Source organism: Neofelis nebulosa, chromosome 1 (assembly GCF_028018385.1).
Source record: "Neofelis nebulosa isolate mNeoNeb1 chromosome 1, mNeoNeb1.pri, whole genome shotgun sequence".
Lineage (NCBI taxonomy): Eukaryota > Metazoa > Chordata > Mammalia > Carnivora > Felidae > Neofelis > Neofelis nebulosa.
This window is the reverse complement of record NC_080782.1, coordinates 72664038-72678407: the sequence shown is the minus strand read 5'-3', so window position 1 is coordinate 72678407 and position 14370 is coordinate 72664038.

Here is a 14370-nt window from a genome sequence, read left to right as displayed (position 1 = left end):
TTCCCATCTGCTTTCTGTCTTTGGGCTGACATGTGCCTATTTCATTCTTTCAGCATTCTGAGATACAGTGAACAAAAGGCATGATTCCTTTTAGCTTTTCCAAAGCTCAGCTCATTTCAAGTAGAAAATCAAATATCTCCAAAGTCTGCCTCTGCTGGCGGGAACGGGGAAATGTTCGGTGTCAAGTGTTAAACAGTCCAGGGTTCATGGGGGGGAAAAACAGTCAAAGAGCTAAAAAGGAAACTAAGAAGAAAAAAAGTGAGAGCTATCCAGACACAGGTATATATTTCATTATATTCATCATTAATAATATGAAAAACTAAATATATTCTTTTACTTATTCATTACTTTAAAACTTTTATAATAAATTTATGGAATTCAACAAAAATAGATTACTGACCTTTGACCTTTGATGTGGTGTGTGCTGCAGGACTGATGTAATCAAGGCAGAAAATAAAATCAAGCCTTGGGTGAAATCCATGTGAAAAGAATTTCTTGTTAATTACATAGCTTTGTCAAAAGATTTCTAATTAAATAAAATGGCTGGATACACATAGCATTAACTGGTCTAAAGTAGTGTTTTGTTCTCACTATTTCCAGTGAGAAATCCACCAATTCAAGACCATTATAAGCATCGATAATCTCAAATATATTTATACATAGGTGGAAATTATTTAAATATCTCATTTTTTTTTAATTTAGGTGCTAGAATTCTCACTGGCCATAAGAAAGAATAGGAAATGTTTAATATATCTGCAGTTTAATAACAGAAGAGAAAAATTTGCAGTAATTTAAATTTTAGGAATATCACTACAGGAAAAAGGATAGCATGTGTCTATGAGCATCTTAGCTATTGATTGCTAGACTTAGCAGTATTAGAAAAAGCAAGGGGAAATAATATATTTGGACAAAAATACAACAGCAATAACATTATTGTTATTCTATCAATAAAATGTCATAAGAAACAAACTTTACCTCTAGTCAGAAAAAATGGAGATCCAAGAAAGCCCAAATCTTTGTCCCAGTTCTTTCTTCCCAGGATGAATTTCTGTCATGAGGGTGCTGTTTCTAAAGTCAGAGAATGAGTCATGGAAAACTTAACCCATCTTACCCTAAATCATGAAAACTTCTAGAGAACTGCCCTATTCTCTTCTTCTCTGTTGTCACCCTTGTGTCCTCCCATCCACTTCCTGGACCACAGCAATTGTCTCTTCTCTGTCTCCCTGCCTCCAAACTATCCCCCTTCTAATTCATTATTCCCCTGGAATTACAATTACCTGCGCAAAATATAAATTTTATCTACTTAAAACCTTTAGTACTTCCCCATTGTCCTTATATCCTTTATTTGATCATAGGAAGGATATAATATATATATAGGTTGGCCCCTGCCTCTCTTTCAACCTCCTTATATCCCATCCCTCCCTGTGTCTCTGTGTTCCTCTTTTTTGCAGGGGGCAGAGGACAGCGGTGGTTCCTCAAAGAGAAAAAAATGAAGGAGGTGAGGAGGACAAGGAGAATGAAAAGATGAAAGGAGTCACTAAGTAAGAGAAGATATGAGGGAGAAATAGGGAATATCTGTGTCCTGTTTGTTTCCCAAGTAGTAGTTTGCATAGTACTGGGCCTTATCCATTTTTCCCATCATTGAACACTTACAGCCTAGAACAATGCCTGACACACCCTGAATATGTATTCATAAATGAACCAATGAATTTTTTCCAAATTTTGAAAACCTTGCGAAATGGAGACTCTGTCTTATTCTTTTGTAATTAATCTTCAGTCCTACCATCTATTGAACAAGCAATATGACATCATTTGTAGAAATCTTAAAAGGTACAAAAGCAGGGGCATAAAGTGGTGAAAAACAATCCAATGTTACCTCGCAAAGAATAATTGTGACTAACATTTATTACATACTCTTGGGAAACTGTAATATTTAAATTTTTCTGCCTTTCCCCCCCTATTTTTAAAAATCACATTATATACAATTATGCATTCTTCCCATTTCTTCTAACAGTGTAATAATTTTTTTCAATATGGTAAATGTTTATAAAAAACAAAAAATCATTTTCATTAACTAATGATATTTCCAAATCATTAATTTAACTGCAAATAACTTGGAGAAATTTGGAATTTAAAGAAATAATCCTTCATCCTAGTGCCTCCTATACTTTCTCCTCACCCAGACCCACCCCCACTGCCAAGACCATGGTGTCCAACATTGGAGGATGGAAAGGCAATTGCCTAATTTCTTGATACACCCATTCTTCTGTTAGGAAAAGCCATGGTTGATTTGAACACCCCACTCTTGTACAATCAACCAGATCTCTACAATATGCCCCAAACTCTTCTACCTGGTATGTAAGAGATCCTGGCCTAATTGCATTCTCTTAACAAGAAGAGTTCTTCTGCCAGAAAAAGGAACAGTAAGGGAAGCCGGGTGTTCTTCCCTCTGTCTCTATCTTCCTCCCTCAAAACAAGAAGTTACAATTCCAGGAAAGGCTGCCTCTGCCCAGGCCTCATCATGCCAGATCTTTAGGGAGAGAGACATACTGAATAAAAAGTAGTTACATATTAGGACTCAGATTTTGAGTGCAGAATCTTGCTAGTTACATTTATTTTATATTTTAAAAAATGAAAATTTTAGGAATATTCGCTCAATGTTAAGGAAAACTGCTTATAATAATATCAAGTTAAAAGTATGAAATAACAATTCTATTTTCAGTAGCTGATTTAACACATAGTATATGGACATAGCTTGCCTGAGTTTCAATCCTGAATCTACAACTTACTAGCCTTGTGACCTTAGGCAAATTACTTAACCTCTCTGGGCTTCAGTTTTCTTTTCTTTTCTTTTCTTTTCTTTTTTCTTTTCTTTTCTTTTCTTTTCTTTTCTTTTCTTTTCTTTTCTTTTCTTTCCTTTCCTTTCCTTTCCTTTCCTTTCCTTTTCTTTTCTTCTTTTCTTTTCTTTCTTGCTTGCTTTCTTGAGGTGAAATTCATGTAACATAAAATTAGCTATTTTAAAGTGTACAATTCAGTGGTATTTAGTGCTTTCACAATGCTCTGCAACCATCACTTCTTTCTAGTTTGAAAACATTTTCATTACCCTAGAGAAACACTGCATATCCATCAAGTCATCATTCCCCATCCACCCCTACCCTCAACTCGTAACAATCATGTACCTGCTTTCTTTCTCGTTTTGCTTATTCTGGGCACTTTATATAAAAAAAAGTCTTATAATATGTGCCCTTTTTTGCCTGGATTGTTTTACTTAGCATTGTATTTTAAAGTTCATCCATGTTGGGGCACCTGGGTGGTTCAGCCAGTTAAGCTCCTGACTCTATATTTCAGCTCAGGTCATGATCTCACAGTTTGTGAGATCAAGCTCTACATTGGGCTCTTGTGCTGACAGTGTGGAGCCTACTTGGTTTTCTCTCTCTCCTTCTCTCTCTCTGCCTTTACCCCACTCTCTGACTCTCTCTCAAAATAAGTAAACTTAAAAAAAGAAAGGTCCGTCCATCCATCCATCCATGTTGTAACATACATCAGTACTTCATTCCTTTTTATGGCTGCATCAAATTCCATGGTATGGTTATATTAAAATTTATTTATCCATTTATCTGTTGGTGAACATTAAGGTTGATACGTTTAATGGACATTGTAGTATTCCTCATCTTTCAGGGGTTTTATGAGGATTAATATTTGTACAGCATTTAGAATATTGCCCACTTTGTTATTTCTTAATTACATAAATAAATATAATTCTATATTTGTAACTGTACATATGTTCTTCATATTCATACATTTATGGAATCTACTGGTCATAAATGCACCAAGTAATTAATAGTTATTTTCCTAAATGTTGATATTGTGGATGGTTTTTATTTTTTCTGAAGTCTTATGTTTTTTCAGAACCTATATAAATGTATCCCTTTTAGAATTTGTCTAATGCAAAGAAATAGTTTAACAGCTGTACATGCACACGGTTTTAGTATGTTCTTTTTAAACCACATTTATCAAATGGCATCTGTCATGTGTAAGATTTGCTCTAGATATTCCCTGTAGTCTCTCCATTCCTGTGTGTTATTACCATTGTCAAGCTTATGACTTGGGAGCCCTGTTGTCTAGGCTCAGGCCCCCTGATTTCCTCTGTCTTGTTTGTAGCACACAGAGGAATATTGAGGGAATACTAGTGGTGCTCTGTAGATCCAATCAGTAAGTGAAAACTGCCATCACAGAGTCACACTGCAGTGGCAGTCATGAGCCATTTTTCCAAAAGGGACCAATACACGGACTCTAAACAGACCTGCACTGGCATCATTTCTGCTCGTGTTGAAACTGCAAGAGCGAGAAAGGAGATCAGCAGTTGTCCTGGCCTTGCCTATATATGTGTGACCCATGACAGCATGAGGCATCCTTGTACTAAGTTCTAGGTACAGACATCAAATGCAAAAAGTCTGGTGTCTTCTTTAGACAATAACCTAGTCATTGCACCAAATCTTAGTCTTCTTTAGAATGAAACTTAGATAACAGATATACTTCTTTTCCATTTTCTGACTGAGTTCAGATGTATAAGTTGAGGAAAAAATATGATACCTTTTCATAACCCATTTTTAAAAATAAAGTTTACAGAAAAAATTTCCTACCCCTTAAACATGGGTGTAGAAAATAAATAGATGTCACTTAATTATGAAGCCTGCGTTTCTGTGGTGCAAATACTCTATTTTCCATTGTAATGAACAGAACAGGCCAAAGTGATATTCTGTGATGCATGTAAAAATAGTTCCATTGCATCATTTTTTTCTGTTTTTCTACAGCATATTTTGAAACATAAGATATCAAAAATAATTTCTAGCAATATTACTTGGGACTACTTTATAAAAATTTCTGCATGCTGTCCTTTTCAATTTTTTTCCTATCAATAAATATGTTCCTACTGAACCTTAAAAACTATGGCTGTTTTATTCCTTACTATGACTACTATGAAAAAAGGGTATGGAAAAAAACACAACGTTACTAAAACATTTTCATGAAACTAAAGAGTTATGTCAGTAATAATATCCCTAAAGGAAAACAGATTTCTTAAAAGAAAACAAGATCAAGTAAAGTGGAAGGCCACTTTCAGATTAGACAAAAATATTTTCTTACTCTATTTTAATTAAAATAAATAGAAACAAATTGAGGTTAGAGAAATCATACCTCATTCACTACACAGTTCTTTAGGCAAGTCTACTATATGACATCAGGCAAAATTGACCAGAAGGTCTTATAAATCACATTCCTGAATTTCATGACATGACCTCATATTCCACCAGTACAACGCCGCATAAGATGGCAGGAAATTGCCCTGTCCCATGGTACCACTGTATACTATTATTAGGAACAATGTAACAATTCAAACACGTGTTACGTTGAAGAGGTTCAACCACTTTCCCATATCAAAATGCCCCCTGAAAAATAGTTTGCTATTATGTCATATAACAGTAGATGTATTGAAAAAAATGTCATTTCAGTATGAATCTAACAAATATTTGTCAAACCCAACTACTTCTTTTTCTTTTTATTTTAGAGAAAGAGAGAGCATGTGAGTGGGAGAGAGGGGCAGAGGGAGAGGGAGAACGAGGAAGAGAGAATCTTAAGCAGGCTTCACACTCAGCACAGAGCCTGAAGTGGGGCTCAATCTCATGCCTCTGGGATCATGACCTGAGCTGAAATCAAGAGTTGAATGCTCAACTGACTAGGCCACCCAGACACCCCAAAATCCAAATATTTCTAACTCTAAGTGGGCAAAAATAAGTTTTAATTTTATCTATATATTTGTAAAATGTAAGTAACATGATATATGCATCAAAGATTTCTGAAAAATGTTCTATTCTTTCACAGGAAGGGATGGATTCAGGTAAAGGTATTCACTAGTGTGTATGCACTACAGGTCAACTCAGTGAACCCATGGAGCACACACGTTCTTTCCACTGGACCTGCTTACCATTCTCCCCACTGAGGCCAGAATAGATTTTCAAAAGATGATTTAAGTCATGTTATTTCCTGGCTTAATATACTCAAATTAATAGCAAATGCAACTTCTTTATATTTTATTGTGGAGAGGACCAATATATCTGACTCTTGCCTCTGATTCTCAGTTTATTTTGTACTACCTTCCTCTTCAATCACTGTGTAATGGCCACATTAGGTTTTCTGATCTGAAATATGATTAGATCTTGCACAGCTAAGGGCCAATCCCATAAGCCACCCAGTCACTATCCTATAATCTTCTCTGATTTTCTTCCTAGACTTAACACCAACTGAAAATTCATTATCTGATGTCCAGTATCTCCCACCAGAGCAAGATTTTGAGAATGAGGATTTTGCCTGTCTTAGCTAACTCTTGGCACATAGTAAGTTCTCAGATCATATTTGTCCTGTCATATATAATGACCAATTAATATTCATCAAATTTCTCAGAAAATGCTTTCAGAACTCCTATTACATGGATATTACTACGTTTCATTGAATCACTTAGTTCTCTAATTTTCCCCTCATGGTGCAGAATTTTTTTCTTTTTCTCAGCTTCATCTTTTTCCAAAATTTTGTCTTCTATGTTACTTATTCTCCCCTCTGCCTCTTCAATCCTTGCTGTCACTACCTCTAGTTTATTTTGCACCTCATTTACAGAATTTTTAAATTCATCATGACTATTTTTAGTTCCTTGATCTCTGCAGCTATAGATTCTCTGCTGTCTTCTATGCTTTTCTCAAGCCCAGTGATTAACCTTATGACTATTATTCTAAATTCTTGTTCAGTTATATTGTTTATATCTGTTTAGATCAATTCTTTAGCTGTCTTTTCTTCCTGGAATTTCTTTTGAGGAGAATTCTTCTGGTTCATCATTTTGACTAGTTTTCTGTCCCTTATGTGTTTTTTTTTTTTTTTAATTTTTTTTTTTTTCAACATTTTTTATTTATTTTTGGGACAGAGAGAGACAGAGCATGAACGGGGGAGGGGCAGAGAGAGAGGGAGACACAGAATCGGAAACAGGCTCCAGGCTCCGAGCCATCGGCCCAGAGCCTGACGCGGGGCTCGAACTCACAGACCGCGAGATCGTGACCTGGCTGAAGTCGGACGCTTAACCGACTGCGCCACCCAGGCGCCCCTGTCCCTTATGTGTTTTAAAAGCTTGTTATGTGTCCTGTACCTGTGAGCACTGCTATAGTAAAGAGGGTTCATACACTGTCCAGGGCCTGGCCCTTCAGAAGGTGTTTTTTAGAGTGTGTTACTTGCTCTCTGTTGTTGTGACTCTAGTTGCTTAATCTTCCTACTCATAGTGATGTTTTGGACCCTCCACCAGGTGTGCTTTGATTTGTTCTTTGAAGTAGCCCCACTGAGCCCCTGAGCTCACTGCTCTCCCACTGCCCCTGGAGGCACTGGGAAGCCTCTCAGGGATCCTGGCTCCTCAGCCTCTCAGTCAGGAGAGTCCACACTTCCAGCATCTCTTTTTTGCCCCACTGTCTCTGAAATCGGCCAGAGTCCACCAGCTTGGACTTAAAAATCAGATCATGTCAGCCTCAGATTGGGTCCAACATAGAAATCCAAAAATGCTTTTAATAAAGACTTACCCAAGTATATAATTGAAAAACCTTGGTAAAAAGAAGAGATCTGAATAAGAAACTCTTCTGATTAATTTTGAGAAATAGTCTCATATTGTAAGTGCAAGACAAAATTCCTAACTATGAAAAAAATATTTGGGAATGAAGCCTAGAAGAAACAAGGCCAAGACCATGGTAGGGACATGACTAGAAAACAAAAAGCCCTCTACGGCTAATCATATTTTAGGATCCAATGGACGTATAGATGAGAAGTGGAAACATTTACATAAACCAATATCTTCTTAGATATGGAAATTATACAATATTCTAGTCTTAAAAAATAGTACTAAGGACTAATACAGTGATACTGCAGAAAGAATCCTAAGATCTTAGTGGCTTGATGCATACATAGGCCATATTATTTGAAAGAGTAAAGGTCAGCCAACACTTGAGTTCTCAAAATCTAGTTTAGTCATGCTCCTATTTTAGTGTGTAAGTATCACATTTATATTTTAAATAGTATTATTAGCCTTAAAATTAGCTTATTTTTAAACATATAAATGCATGCACATACACATGTAATATAAATTATGACCTCAAGCAAGTTAACCTGTCTGTATCTTCTCAGGAAAATGGAGACAATGATACTGACTTCAAAAAGTTGTTGCAACCAAGGAGGTGAAATACCTGTACTCCAAAAACTATAAAACATTATATAAACTATAAACTAAAACTATCAAACATGATAAAAGAAATTGAAGGTGATGCAAAATGGAATGATATTCCATGTTCATGGATTGGAAGAACAAATATTGTTAAAATGTCCATACTACCCAAAGCAATCTAGAGATTTAATGCAATCCTTATCAAAACACCAACATTTTTCATGAAAAGTAGAATAAATAATACCAAAATTTGTATGGAAGCACAAAAAACTTCAGATGGCCAATCTTGAGAAAGAACAAAGCTGGAGGTATCACAATCCCAGGTTTCAAGATATACTACAAAGGTAGAGTAATCAAAACAATATGATACAGGCACAAAAATAGACACATAAATCAATACAATAGAATAAAGAGCCCGGGGGGCAGGGGGAAGATAAGGTCACTTAATCTATGACAAAGGAGGCAAGAATATACAATGGAGAAAGGATAATCTGTTTAATAAATGGTGCTGGGAAAACTGAACAACTACATGGAGAAGAATGGAATTGGGCCATTTTCTTATACCATACACAAAAATAAAAAGGATTAAAGACTGAAGTGAGAAACCTAAAATCATAAAACTCATAGAAGAAAACATAGGCAGTTATTTCTTTGACATGACAGTGTCCATAGTAACATTTTTCTAGAAATGTCTCGTCAAACAAGGTAAATAAAAGCAAAATTAAACTAGTGGAAGTACACTAAAATAAAAAGGTTTTATACAGCAAAGGAAACTATCAACAAAATAATAAGGCAACCTACTGAATGAGGGAAGATATTTGCAAATGATATTTTCAATGAGGGGTTAATATCCAAAATATATAAAGAACTTATAGAATTCAATACCAGAAAAACAATCTGATTTAAAATTAGGCAGAGGGCCTGAATAGACATTTTTCCAAAGAAGACATACAGATGGTCATCAGACACATGAAAAGATGCTTAACATCACTAATCATCAGGAAATGCAAATCAAAACCACAGTGAGATATCACCTTACCCCTGTCAGAATGACTAAAATTAAAAGGACAAGAAATAACAAGTGTTGGTGAGGATGTGGAGAAAAAGGAACTCTTGTGCACTGTGGGGGTGCAAACTGGTGCAGCCAATGTTGAAAATAGTATGGAGGTTCCTCAAAAAATTTTTAAAAAATAGAATTACCATATGATCCAGCAATTCCACTCCTGGGTATTTACCCAAAGAAAACAAAAAACACTAATTTGAAAAGACACCTGTGCTTATTGCAGCATTATTTATAATAACCAAGGTATGAAACCAACCTAAGTATCTATCAATAGATGAATGGATGAAGATGTGGTGTATATACATATATACACAGTGGAATTATGAGATTCTGCCATTTGCAAAAACATGGATGGACCTAGAGGGTATAATGCTAAGTGAAAAAAGCTAAACACAAAAAGACAAATACCACATGATTTCACTCATATGTAGAATTTAAGAAGTAAAACAAATGATCAAACAAAGAAAAAAAGAGACCAAAAAACAGACTCTTAAATATAGAGAACAAACTGGTGGTTACCAGAGGGGAGGTGGGGGGAGGGATGGATGGGGGAAAAAGGCTGTTACAAGTATTAAATAAGTTCAAACTATTAGAGCACATAAAAGAGACTATTGTATATAGTAAGCAATAGAAATTAAGTAACTATATATAAACCTATTTTTTAAATTGCATTAAATGTGTCTATTACCATTAGACTATAACTTTTTTATCACACACACCAATGGTAAACATTTGGTAAAAGCTTAATGCCTAACAAATCATAAGTGTTTATAGTAATAAGGAAAAGGGATGGTGAAAACTTAAGAAAAAGTGACTTAAACAACTATAGAGTTAATCTATTACTGATAAAATTAACCCACTTATAAGATGAAGTTAATTGATCCTTAAGGGAAAAGAATACTGATAGCATTAGTAAAATGCTTAATAGTTGACAAGCACTCTCACATACATTATCACATTTAAACTTCATAAATACACTTACGATGACTGAAATTTAAAATGTTTATGGGATTTTCTAATGACCCCATTTTTAATAAATCCTGATGCCATTCAATTTGTAGTCAGGTATTATTTCTTAACACTTTATATCTCCTTCTGATTCACTGAGGAAAATGAATAAGAATTATATTTTAGTTTCATATTATTTTATGCTTTCAATAAATATTTATTGAACACCTACAGATGTACTGGGCATTATACTATGCACAGGAGATACAATAGTTTTGTTTTGTTTTGTTTTGTTTTGTTTTGTTTTGTTTTGTTTTAAGTCAAAGTTCCTTGTCCTAGTAGAACTTGCAACTATACAACCTAGTGCAGGAGACAGACGCTAAAGATAAGTCAAATATGGAGGCTTTAGATGGTGGTAAATGCTATGCAGATTCAAGTAAAGTAGAAGAGGGAGCTGAGGTGTTCCAGGGAGGTGAGAATGTCACAACTTGAAAATGCTCCATAGAGGGGGTCAATAAAAGGGCTATATACTTAAAAATAGGCTTGTAAGATAGGTAGATATCTTGAGGAAGTTCATTCCAGGTTAAGAGTGAACCCACATAGGAGAGGGTCTGGCATTTTTAAGGACACCAATGAACTAAAGCCAAAGGAGTAAGGAGTGAAGTAAGAGATTAATCACAAAGATAATGGGAAGCCAGATCATTTATGGTCTTGTAGGTCATTGTAAAACTTGGTTATTTTCCCAAGTAAGCTGGGAACCAAACAAAGAATTCTATGCAGAAGAGGGACATGAAATGACAATGTTTCAAAAGGATGACAATATGATGACTATTGATGAACTGATTCAGGTGGAGGGAAGTGGAGAGGGGAAAAGGGCAAAAGCAGAGAAATTAATGTTAGAAAGCTCCTGCAATAACCAGGGCAAAGATGACAGTGGCTTGAGTCAAGGGATTAGCAGAGAAGGTAGTGAGAATAGTTTGATTCTGAATATATTTAAAAAGTTGGAGTCAATAGAATTTGATGATAAATGGAATATGAAGTGCAAGAGAAAGAAGGGAGTCAGGGATGATTTGAAGGCCTTAGGTCTGATACCCTAGAAGAATGGAGTTGCTAGTAACTAGGATGTGTCAGTCTGCTTGTGGAGGTGGGTGTGGGTGGGGTTGGGGGGAGATAAAGCATTTAATTTTAGATGTATAGTCTTTGAAATTCATATTTGATAGCCAAGTGAAGGTGTTGAGTAGGCAGTTAGATGTATGAATCTACAATTCAGGAAATAAACTCAGGCTAAAGTTGTAAGCTTCAGAGATATATACACTAAATATATACTTTATATACTATATATATACTATACACCATAAGCAAAGAAATGAGAAAAAAGAAAGAAGACCAAGGCCAAAGAGAGGGAAAGAATCAATAAATTGGTTTACATTACCACTGATGTAAGCAAAATTTAGAGAACAGTGGGAAATCATTAAGTCAATCTGATACAAAGAGATATTATAGCAAGAGATATTTGTCAAATGAAACTAGAGAAATTTTGGTCAATTCTAATTCCTATACTCTCAACCATTTATCTAGAATTCGCAGGCAAAATGGTGAAAGAATCCATTTCATAATAGGCAAAAAATTATAGAGAAGATGAAAATGTGATTATAATGATATTATGCTCACGATTAAATAACTTAAAATTTTCCTTCATGTCTTAGCGAATGTAATTAAGTGGGAGCTATGGCTGATTTTAGTCTATTTTGTGGCCAGGAAATAATACTTAAGGTACATGAAAATTGTTAAAATACAAGACTTCTTCCTCATCTTAACACATCTAATCATGGGCATCCTATCTTGGAAAGAATGAGTTTTATAAATTTTCTTTATCCAAAGAATGCAACCTAAATTTGCTCTTAATATGATTGTACAAAACTATAAATTCATTTTGAAGGAGAATCAAGAATAGGACTTCTAGAAACTGGCCTCAGATTACTTTTTGAAAATAATCGTCACTGCTGAAACCCATATGCTTGCCACTTGACATAATTTCTACTCAAGTCTCTGAAGAACATTATATTTACTTATTAAATGATCTGTTTATAATTAAAACATAGTTCTGATTAGATTAAGAGATGTGTGTTCTTCCTTCTTTCTAAACTAAAAAGGCTTAAATTATGAAGGCTTAAATATAAGGGAAACTGTAATTCCCATGATTATATGGTACTGGTTATATGGTACTGGTCCCAGCTGAGAAAAGCTTAGAGAATTATGACAATGAATAACTCTGCCAGAAGGGCAAATCCAAAGATTTCATTTAAAAAAATAAGAAGTATTCCTTTAAATGTAAGTTATGCTCAAACCACAATAGGTTTTTTTTTCTTCAAAGCTGATTTCTATTTAATCGTTCAAATCTAATAAAAACAGAAAAATAACAGATACAACCACATAAATACAGACTGAATGTTTTCCAGTGATTCACTCTGTAAGCACATTCACAAATATATTTTTCTGATATTCATTTCTTTTTTAAAATTTTTTTAATGTTTATTTATTTTTGAGAGAGACAGAGCGTGAGCAGGGGAGGGGTAGAAAGGAAGACACAGAATCGAAAGCAGGTTCCAGGGTCTGAGCTGTCAGCATAGAGCTCAATGTGGGGCTTGAACCCACATACCACGATATCCTGACCTGAGCTGTAGTCAGATGCTTAACCAACTGAGCCACCCAGGCATCCCTTTCTGTTATTCATTTCAATGATGATCAATTTATACTCGAAATGTACTGTTCTGACCACCTACACCTACACATCGACAGACATACACTTAAAGTATAGATGATCTCTCTGTATGATTAACAGTCAAACATTCATGAATGTGTCCTGAACATTGCCCTGGATAAAACTTTCTATAACATTGCTATGTTTTCAGGTTCAAATTGCTACAAGGTATTTATCACCATAAAACTAAGGTCAAAAATCTAAAGGTAACTGGGAATAAAATGATCCTCTAAGAGAAAGAATTTTCTGGGGTATTCTCATGCAGATATTGGCTGAAAACAAATCACAAAATACCTGTTATTTTTCTTTATTCCACAATGTAACTAGTAATACAGAGATAAAAAATAAAATATGAAGTTTCAAAAAATTTATCAACACCAAAAAATAAAATATCAATTTAGTACAAAAGGGGTAAAATTTATATTTTTTTCTAAATCAGCACGATGTCTTTACCTTATAGAGACTGGTACCCAGGGGGAAGAATGCCATTCATTTCTCATAAGTTATACAAGGAGTCAATGGCAAGTGTTAAGCATGAGATAGAAATGAAAAATCTTCAAAGCAATAACAGACACATGAAACACATCCCAAAGGGAAATGGGAGAGCCACAGGAAAGAAATAAAGTGAAGTGAATACAACCTCACAACTAGTGCAAATCCCTCAGGAATGTTCCTAATATGAACCGTTAAAGCCATGTGTTTAACATTTGATAAATCTAAATTCTTTTTTGTCAAACGGGGAAGCTCCAGGCATAGTAAGCATTAACCTGATCCCATAAAAGGCATTATATAGTCTGTCTTTATATTTCATTGCAAAATGACGTTACAAATGTGCATCCAGATCCTGCTTCTATGTTTCATTCTTATGAGTTAAATAAATAGATGACCTTCTTGTTTGAATATTAAGTTCAATGAATCCATTCTATTAAAAGATGGTTACTGGGGCGCCTGGGTGGTGCAGTCGGTTAAGCGTCCGACTTCAGCCAGGTCACGATCTCGCAGTCCGTGAGTTCGAGCCCCGCGTCAGGCTCTGGGCTGATGGCTTGGAGCCTGGAGCCTGTTTCCGATTCTGTGTCTCCCTCTCTCTCTGCCCCTCCCCCGTTCATGCTCTGTCTCTCTCTGTCCCAAAGATAAATAAAAAACGTTGAAAAAAAAATTAAATAAATAAATAAATAAATAAAAGATGGTTACTGAAATATATCATGGTCATGTCTACATAATGGAAACAGAAACAATCTCCTCCATACTTTGCCCCATACACCCCATTTTACTCAATCAACATGGCATATCCTAAAAGGTTCAATGAGAAAACAAACTCTCAAGTATCTTAACAGCAGCTAAGTTGTCAAGCAT